General features: G+C 40.8%; 1 long non-coding RNA gene across 3 annotated transcripts; it reads left to right on the top strand.

Annotated features, from left to right (window-relative positions):
- Positions 1–1,543: 1,543 nt before the first annotated feature.
- Positions 1,544–7,365, top strand: LOC120682587. 3 transcript variants are annotated; one of them, XR_005678496.1, is made up of 7 exons: positions 1,544–1,602; positions 2,679–2,757; positions 2,851–5,793; positions 5,900–5,963; positions 6,716–6,827; positions 7,004–7,151; positions 7,217–7,365. It is a non-coding gene; the product is annotated as an uncharacterized LOC120682587 (long non-coding RNA). The 3 variants fall into 3 exon arrangements; XR_005678494.1 differs by lacking the exon at positions 1,544–1,602 and having other exon boundaries at positions 1,897–2,757; XR_005678495.1 differs by lacking the exons at positions 1,544–1,602; positions 7,004–7,151; positions 7,217–7,365 and having other exon boundaries at positions 1,897–2,757; positions 6,716–6,943.
- Positions 7,366–8,025: the final 660 nt, after the last annotated feature.

Here is an 8,025-nt window from a genome sequence, read left to right as displayed (position 1 = left end):
TAATGTCAAATCTGAATTTTTAGTTAATCGGCCATCTTTTTTGACACGATAGACTTGTTTAGTCACGTTATGTTTCTTCTTCTGCACAGACCGATTTTTATGAATAAAACAGTCATTGTTGGCAAGTGGTGACTTTTTAATTACCGATTCTTTATATGTAATATAATCTGAACAAAAATATATAGGGGGAAATGGCATATACGAATTATAAGACCATGGAGGATAAGGATAATGCATATTAAAATAGAACTCCCATGGTACATGTAGAGGTGCTCCATAAGATGAAAACGGTATTGATATGTGTGGATTGCTCCATTGCCGATTCTGTTTACAGAATTTCTGTTTTGGAGCAAATTTTGGTTGCTTGAAATTTTTAGACCGACTAGCATCATTGACATTAATTTGCCTTTTGGTTTTAGCCGGAAGCCCTCCATGAATAAGTTTCGGCTTTTCCTTTTGATGCTTTTTACGGCCTTTGGCTTCAACTGTTTTCCAAACACCAATCTCAGGTTTTTTGGATTTAACCATCTTAGGTTTTGAATTATTTGGCGAAACCCTAGAAGAGTCGGTTTGACCGGTTGTGGTGCAACCGACGCCTTTGCATTTATTTTGTTGCCCCCCAGCGTAGAAGTACTAGAATTAATTTTTGTGTACTTACAAGGGGAATTTGGTTCTACAATTTCGGCTTGAGATGGCCGAACTGTATCTTGACCAACAACATCACAAATAGGCAAATCTTTGCAATGATTATTAGTCGGCTTTTCAATAACCGACTTTTGAACAATAGGAGCTTAAATAAAATCTTTAACAATACCGGATACAAAATCAGATAAATTACCTGAAGATTGCATCTTCATCAATATGTCAATGGGGGATGGTATTTGCCGCACCTTTATCACTTTGACTCCTTGTTCACGTACCGCCATATTGCTAAGGTTTGACAAATCGGCCAGGATAACCTGATTTTCTTCCCCAGCAGAGTCGTCAAAATATGTTGACGCCTTTTACGGGCCAACACACGATCACGCTAGGTCGCGCGATGTGAGGAGGAGCTCCTTGCAGCACCTCCTGCGTGGAGCGGTCAGACCGGTCAGAGGGACTGGTCAGACCGGTCGCCGTGCACAATAGCGACGATCCGACGAACCTCGCCCGGGAGGGACCCCGTCGGGGCAAGCGCGCGTAGGGTTGCCCTAGACTCGGCAGGCCAGCTAGGGCGTCCTCAAACGCCATGGAGACGAGAGAAGAACAGCATATTGAGATTGGAAAAGAAAAGGTAAAAAAGATAAAAAGGTTTGTGTTTGATCGATTGGATACCCTAATCGACCGTGACCCTTTATATTTATAGGGTGGGGTGGAATTATCCCGCAAGAAATCCTATTACAGATCTAAATCTATAAAGAGTTCTAGTTGTACTCGGATTCCAGGTAGATCGGTCAGACCGGTCGTTGTTGCCAGACCGGCTACATGGTCCTGACCGGTCAGACCGCTCTCAAGCACCGGTCAGACCGGTATGTTCGACCAGTGCCAATTTTGGTGGTCAACAGAACGATGGCTCCAGTAGCGGCGAGGGCAATGGCGAGGAGTCCGAGGCGTCCTCGTCCGGTGAGGCCCTTCTCATCATGATGTATCTAATGAGTTCGGATCGCTGCGATTATGCTTGGAAGGTCTGGGATGTTTAGGTGATTTGCATGTGGAATAACTCCAGCCACAACTTTTTCGTGGATCCGGTTCAATTGCAGCAGATGCGATTTACAGTTGGAGCATGAGATTTTCTTGAGATTGATGAGCACGTGTAAAGTTGCTTGGGTTTTGAGATTGTGATCCCCCCCCCCCCGCTTGCAGTTCGTCCTACCCGTTGGCCGAATTAGTATCTACTTTGTATCATTGATTCAATATAGAAAAAAGTGCTCTCTCTCTCTCTCTCCTACTTAACACCACTGTCTTGCTTCAAGGGTTGACTTATTCTAGATTGCAGAATATAGCTAAATATGTAACAGGTGGAATGCAGGATGTACCAATCATCCTGTTTTGTTTCTCTGGTTTAACTTGATTAACACTTGTGATTTGGTTGACCCTAAATTGTATATTCTCGTTTTGAACAGTGAGACTGCGGCATTTCCTTTTACTTGAATTATGACCATCATCATGTGTATCCCCAAATGTAAATACTATAAAGTTGAATGACGAAAAAAAGGTCAATTCATGATAATTTTCTATCTGTGTTAACATTTCATTAGTCCTTGTATGTTACTGTAATGTCTCAACTATAACATCTCAATGCCAGCTTAGTTACCAGTACAAGTTCTGTCGACCACACTTATTTGTACCAACCACTTACCCTGGTGTGTTTGTATGTTGGACTGCTAGGTTTTACTGCTTTGATCTCTTCAGTTGTTGGTATAATAAAGTAGGAAACAACATTATATTCAGTATGGGTAGGTATCACTTATGCTTTTAGATTTACTGTAGATAGTTCTTCAAATAGTATGAACTGCACAATATTAATTTTGCAAACTAAAAAAACTCAATCTGATGGAATGTGCCTTCTGCAAAAGTAATAAAAATCGTCAATATATGGGACTATCTATTGTGCTCCCAACCTGTCTAGCCAATATCCGAACTTGGTCCTATTTATTAGCTATATTGTTTAGTACTAATTTATTTGGTCCTATTTATAGATCTGCAGCCCGGTCAGTATTAATATTATATAGGTCTTGCCAATGCCATTACCTATACTGCAGCCCGGCCAGCTAAAAGGTTAGCTATTACTCACTTTCATTTGGCAGCACATTAATTTTCTTGTTAGAAAAAAGCTTCTGCTGCTAATAGTGTGCTCATATATTGGTACAGATTATGAACAATGCCTTGGGAACACACTACATGAAGAAGCAAATGTCGACGTGGAAGCAATAACAACTGAGATCGATGATGCTATTCTTCTGAAATATAACACATTATCACCTCTATGCTTCTCATCTGTACCATTAACTCATAGCAGCACATACTGATATGTTTGTGTTTCAACAGCTGCACGCCGGACCCAAGACATGGAGCTACAACTATTAGTTGAATTGCATACTTTTGTAACTGAAAATGACGAGTTATGACAACAGAATATTGCAACATGATTATATTGATGCTCTGTCCTTAGTTGGACCCTAACACATCTGGTTCTAACACAGGTCCTACTATATGTATCTGTGGTCTTCTTAAGTTTGGTTCACAACAGCAAAGACTTTTGTAACTAGTTCCTGCTGCTTGACTCCTGTCATCCTGTGTACACCTACTCTTATTGGAATATGGAACCAAAAGACTTTGAGCAATGAGATGAATATTAATTTGACTACTGGCAGCTCCTTCACCATGTGGCTTATATCTTAACTGCAATAAGGGCACCAGTTCTTCTGTTTGTTGTATTTTGCATGACCTTGATGAAAACTGAGTTTTTGCAATCAATTCGCTTCTTATCTGAAGCTAATGGTAAGGAATCATATGTTGGCAAGAACTGGATGCCTCCTAATAATGAACTCCTCTTTTCTACATGCATTCCATTGGTTTCAGCATTTTTCAGATGTCAAATAGAATGAGCACATAAACAAGATAAATAACAAAGTCAAGAATATCAGCCTTCTTCCAATGTGAAATAGAAGCACAATATTGATCAAAATGACACAACAGAGTTTTTGTTCCATCAAATACTATAAATGAAACATCGAGCAATATAAATAGCAGAGTCGTATACACCAGCTTTCTTCAAATGTCTAATAGGTTTTGTTCGAACAAGCAAACATATTAAGGAGTGTTATAATATGGTAATAACAATAGTCAAGGCAATAGATACCATGTGGTGGCCATTATAGAATGGTAACCATAAACCATAGTTCAAAAAAGTGATTCATATTACAATCTGTAGAAATTTAATGTTCCCTTTCAGCAGTTGATATGTTCAGTCTCAGCTGATATTTCACTACACTTACTACTGAACCCACAACCATCGAATGCATGTAGAATATGTGCAATTGTCGATGTAAGGTATTGGTAACTACAGGTTTATTATAATATCATAACAAGCTTTTATCTCGTTGGATCTTGCCTTGCAATTTAGATTCTATGATGGTTGATGTATATTTAGGATTGGGAAAAAAATGCTTTTAACCTCATACTATGCAAGGTATGTCTTGATACTGCGGTAGTAACAACATGGATGATTTTCTGACAATTGCAATTCAAATATTCTGAATTTTGGATATATTTAGATAGAAGTACAAAGGAAAATTGGTAGATAAAAAATATTCTAACAAAGGCATATTGGTAGATTCTGAATTTTCTACCAATATGCTTTTAATTCTTTCATGTGCGGTGTCAAGTACAAAGTAATTACTGATGATTTAGATAGAAGTATTGATAGTTCAGTAAGTTGCCAAAGAGATTTCAAGTTTATAAAGCTATACTAGGTAGCCGCTTGGCCAAGGGAAAAGGGAAAAAAACTAAGATTAATATATTTTCCTCTCAAAAGGAGAGGTGTCATCCATGCGTTTGAAAAAGATAAATGGATCACAGATCAAGAACCATCTAAAATATAACTATCTTCCCCTAGTTAAAAAAGATGCATCTTCCTGGATAAAAGGGAATCGTGCCCAAGACTTGCACCAAACCTAGATTTCCTCTCTGCATCAGAACAATCAAGAAACACTACAACCAATACAAAAGAAAAAAAACTCTCCGATGTATATTGCTGAACATGTAGGCAATGGAAGAGAACACAGACATCGAAGATGCAGAACCTGCAAGAAATACACCAAGTTGTTGCCAGGTTAATCACAGCCAGGTCTCTCCTCGTCAACTATTGAAACCGCTGGCTCGTATATGCCCCCAAATCATCATGCTTGGCACCACCATGACCCAAATCAAACCTTATATAGAGCCATCATGTCCCAGATTGGGTGATTCCATGTTCAACCATCATGGATCTGCAGCTGCTGGAGTTGGTGAAGGAGACGCCGCCCCCCATCGCCGTCGCATGCGGCCGGCCGGCTACGCAGCTGCCTGCCTGGCGCCGCCTCATCTCGTCATCCCCCTCCTCTTCTCCTTTGCGAGACAAGGGGCAGCGCTTCGTGCTGCGGCGGGGCGGCTCCTCGCATGCGGCTGCAGGGCAACATCGCGCGGCAGCGGCGAGATGCAGTACGACGCTTTGTGCTGCGGCAGGCCACCGGTGCGCAACGGGACAGCGCCTCGCGTGCGGCCGCAGGGCGGTATCGCGTGTAGGCGGCGAGATGCGGGCGCGCCTGTGCGCCGGGGCCGCAGCTGCCTCCGGAGTTGAGGGCGCAGCTGGCGCTATCTGGCCGCCGGCCCTCTGCTCGGGCGCCGGGGTTGAAGCCGCCTCCGCAGTCCTGGGTTTCGCGTGCGGTCCGCCAGCCGTTACCCGCCGCCGACTTGCGTGCTGCTGCTACCAGCAACGCTAGCTCACCACTGCCTGAGAGAAAGGGAATTGGGTTGCAGCAGCGTTTCTGCTTCGTTTTTTTTGTTAAACAGATTTGTCTCTCTGTTTCGCTTTCTCTGGCTGGCTTTGTTTATTACTTTTCCAATGCCTGTACTCCACCTCTGTTTGTTTGGTTCGTGATCAATTTTCCTCTCACTGCTGCTGATTTCGTTGTGTGTTTTGCTTAGTTCGGGCATTGATATTTTGTTGTGGTTTCTTTGTATTTCATTTTTTTATACTACTGTTTTCTGCAGGTTTCTAGATAAGGAGGCTCGAAGTGCAATCGAGTTCAGTTACTTGAGGCAGAGTTTGAGGTATGCACTGTAATTTTTCTTGTGATGTGTTGCCAAATAATAATTTATCTCTCTTTCTCTCTCTCCCTTCGTTTGTTTGTTTACTTTTTAATGTCATTGGTTCCAGGAGATTTCTTCAGACAGGACAGTGGAAGTGCAATCAAGTTCAATTGCTTACAGGACAGTTTGAGGTATGCAGTGTGGTCTACATTCGTGGAGACCTTAATAATTACTCTTATTTTGACTTTTTATTCAGTTCAGGGCAACTGGAAATTCTCAGTTTTCCCTATTTCTAATTGTTGGGAAAAGTCATAGGCCTTGTAAATTATTTATGATTTCAAATATAGTAATCATATTTACTGTTCTGTGCAATATAATGATATTAGAATCGTATTACTCTTCATCTTAATTTAATTATTTCAAGTCATGTACAATAATTGTTGCAAGTACCTTGCTTTCTGATCTAATTCAGTGGTATAAATGAATAAATTGAATAGACAAGAATGAAACTTTAGATGTTATTTTAAATTTTAATAATTACATTTGCAAATCACAAGGTGGGTACTTTCCATGGGAGAGACAATCTAAAAAGGGCACAAGAATAAAACTGGTCAATCTAAAAAGGCCCTCCGTTCTACCAATAACCGTGTGACAACATTTGGTATGTTTTTAGGAGTTCACTGTCGCTTTCTTGATTTGGAGTAATCAAATAGAGTGTTTGCCTCAATATGTTATGGTGTTACACTAATATGCACAATTAGAGGGAGCTACAAGGTTTAGATTAATGCATATCATCATCCCAACATTCAGATAATCTAAAAAGGATATAAGTGTAATCTTCTGTTACGATTTCATAGATTTTGGTCATATGCACATTAATTTGTGCTGATTTAAAGGGGCTGATTACCTTTAGTTCATAATCATTATATTTCTAATTTCACAGAGAGATGGATGCAGAACCAAGAAAAAAGATGGCAGCTTTTGTGGTTGTGAACCTGGCAGACGAAGGCGACGTCAACAAATTCGTGCAATAAACTGTAGCAACATAACAAAAGGTGTATCGAGTTATACCGTTACATTATTGATAAAATAACAATAACAACAATGCTATTGAGCAGCCATTTCATATGAATGTATATGCATTATTTGATCAACCGAAAAATTCTGTTCAGTAGACATTATCTAAGAAATCCAGGACGCTAACTAAAGGTTCTGTCCCTGCTAAGGAAAGGCAACGCGCGCATGGGCGTGCACAAATCACTAGTGAGGAGAGAAACAAGGAGGATCTATGGCGACGGAGGGAGCTGCTGGTTGCCAAACTGGAAGGGAGGAGGCGTTGGGGAATGGGGTGAAGAGAATCTGATGTCAAGTGGGCCAAGGTACCACTTTGCCTCACATATCTGCCTGGTTTTCTCCGGAGGCTGATTTGTGCCTCGCAACGAAGGCTTGTGCAGGCAAGAAGTGGGTCCATCGAGTAACGTGCTGGGACCAACTCAGATTCCCTCCCATCAAGCTGCACGCATTTTCTCTCACCATTTACGGTCCAAAAGTTACCTGCTGGGCCGGCACCGCTGCAAAAACCACACTCAGGTAGACTCGGGCTGTGTTTAGATGGAGGGAAAAGGGATGTGAAAAGTCACATCGGATACTGTAGTATATTGTAGCAATTTTCGTTTGTTTGTGGTAAATATTGTCCTACCATGACCTAACTAGGATCAAAAGATTCGTCTCGCAACGTACATCAAAACTATGCAATTAGTTTTTTTATTTACCTATATTTAGTATTCCATGCATGAGTCATTTGTTATATTTAATGTTTCGATGTGATGGAGATGTGATGGAAAGTTTGGATTTTGGGGGGTTTTTTGAGGGATCTAAACACACCCTCCAACCTGCTGCAGATCATCTTGACTGGTCTTGTTTGGTTGTGTTCTAGAGATTCTAGAACGAAGTTTGACCATTAATTACAGTGTCAAATAAAGCCAGTTTACAAAATCAACTCCAGAATCCCTGCGTTAGGAACTCTGAAGAATTTAATGAGGTCTTTGACCGCGTGATTAGAGGATAGTTACCGTAACATCACTGTAGCCAATCATCGATTAATTACCGTCATTAGATTCATCGCGAAAAATTATACTCATCTCTAGAAAGATTTTAAAAATAGACTTCATTTAGCACTATATGCATGCGAGATTCTTTATTTTGGGAAGCGTGCGTTCTAGAAATTCTAGAATGGGGGTGGTAACCAAACAA

Source organism: Panicum virgatum, chromosome 7N, assembly GCF_016808335.1.
Source record: "Panicum virgatum strain AP13 chromosome 7N, P.virgatum_v5, whole genome shotgun sequence".
Lineage (NCBI taxonomy): Eukaryota > Viridiplantae > Streptophyta > Magnoliopsida > Poales > Poaceae > Panicum > Panicum virgatum.
This window is presented reverse-complemented; position numbering and strand designations above follow the sequence as displayed.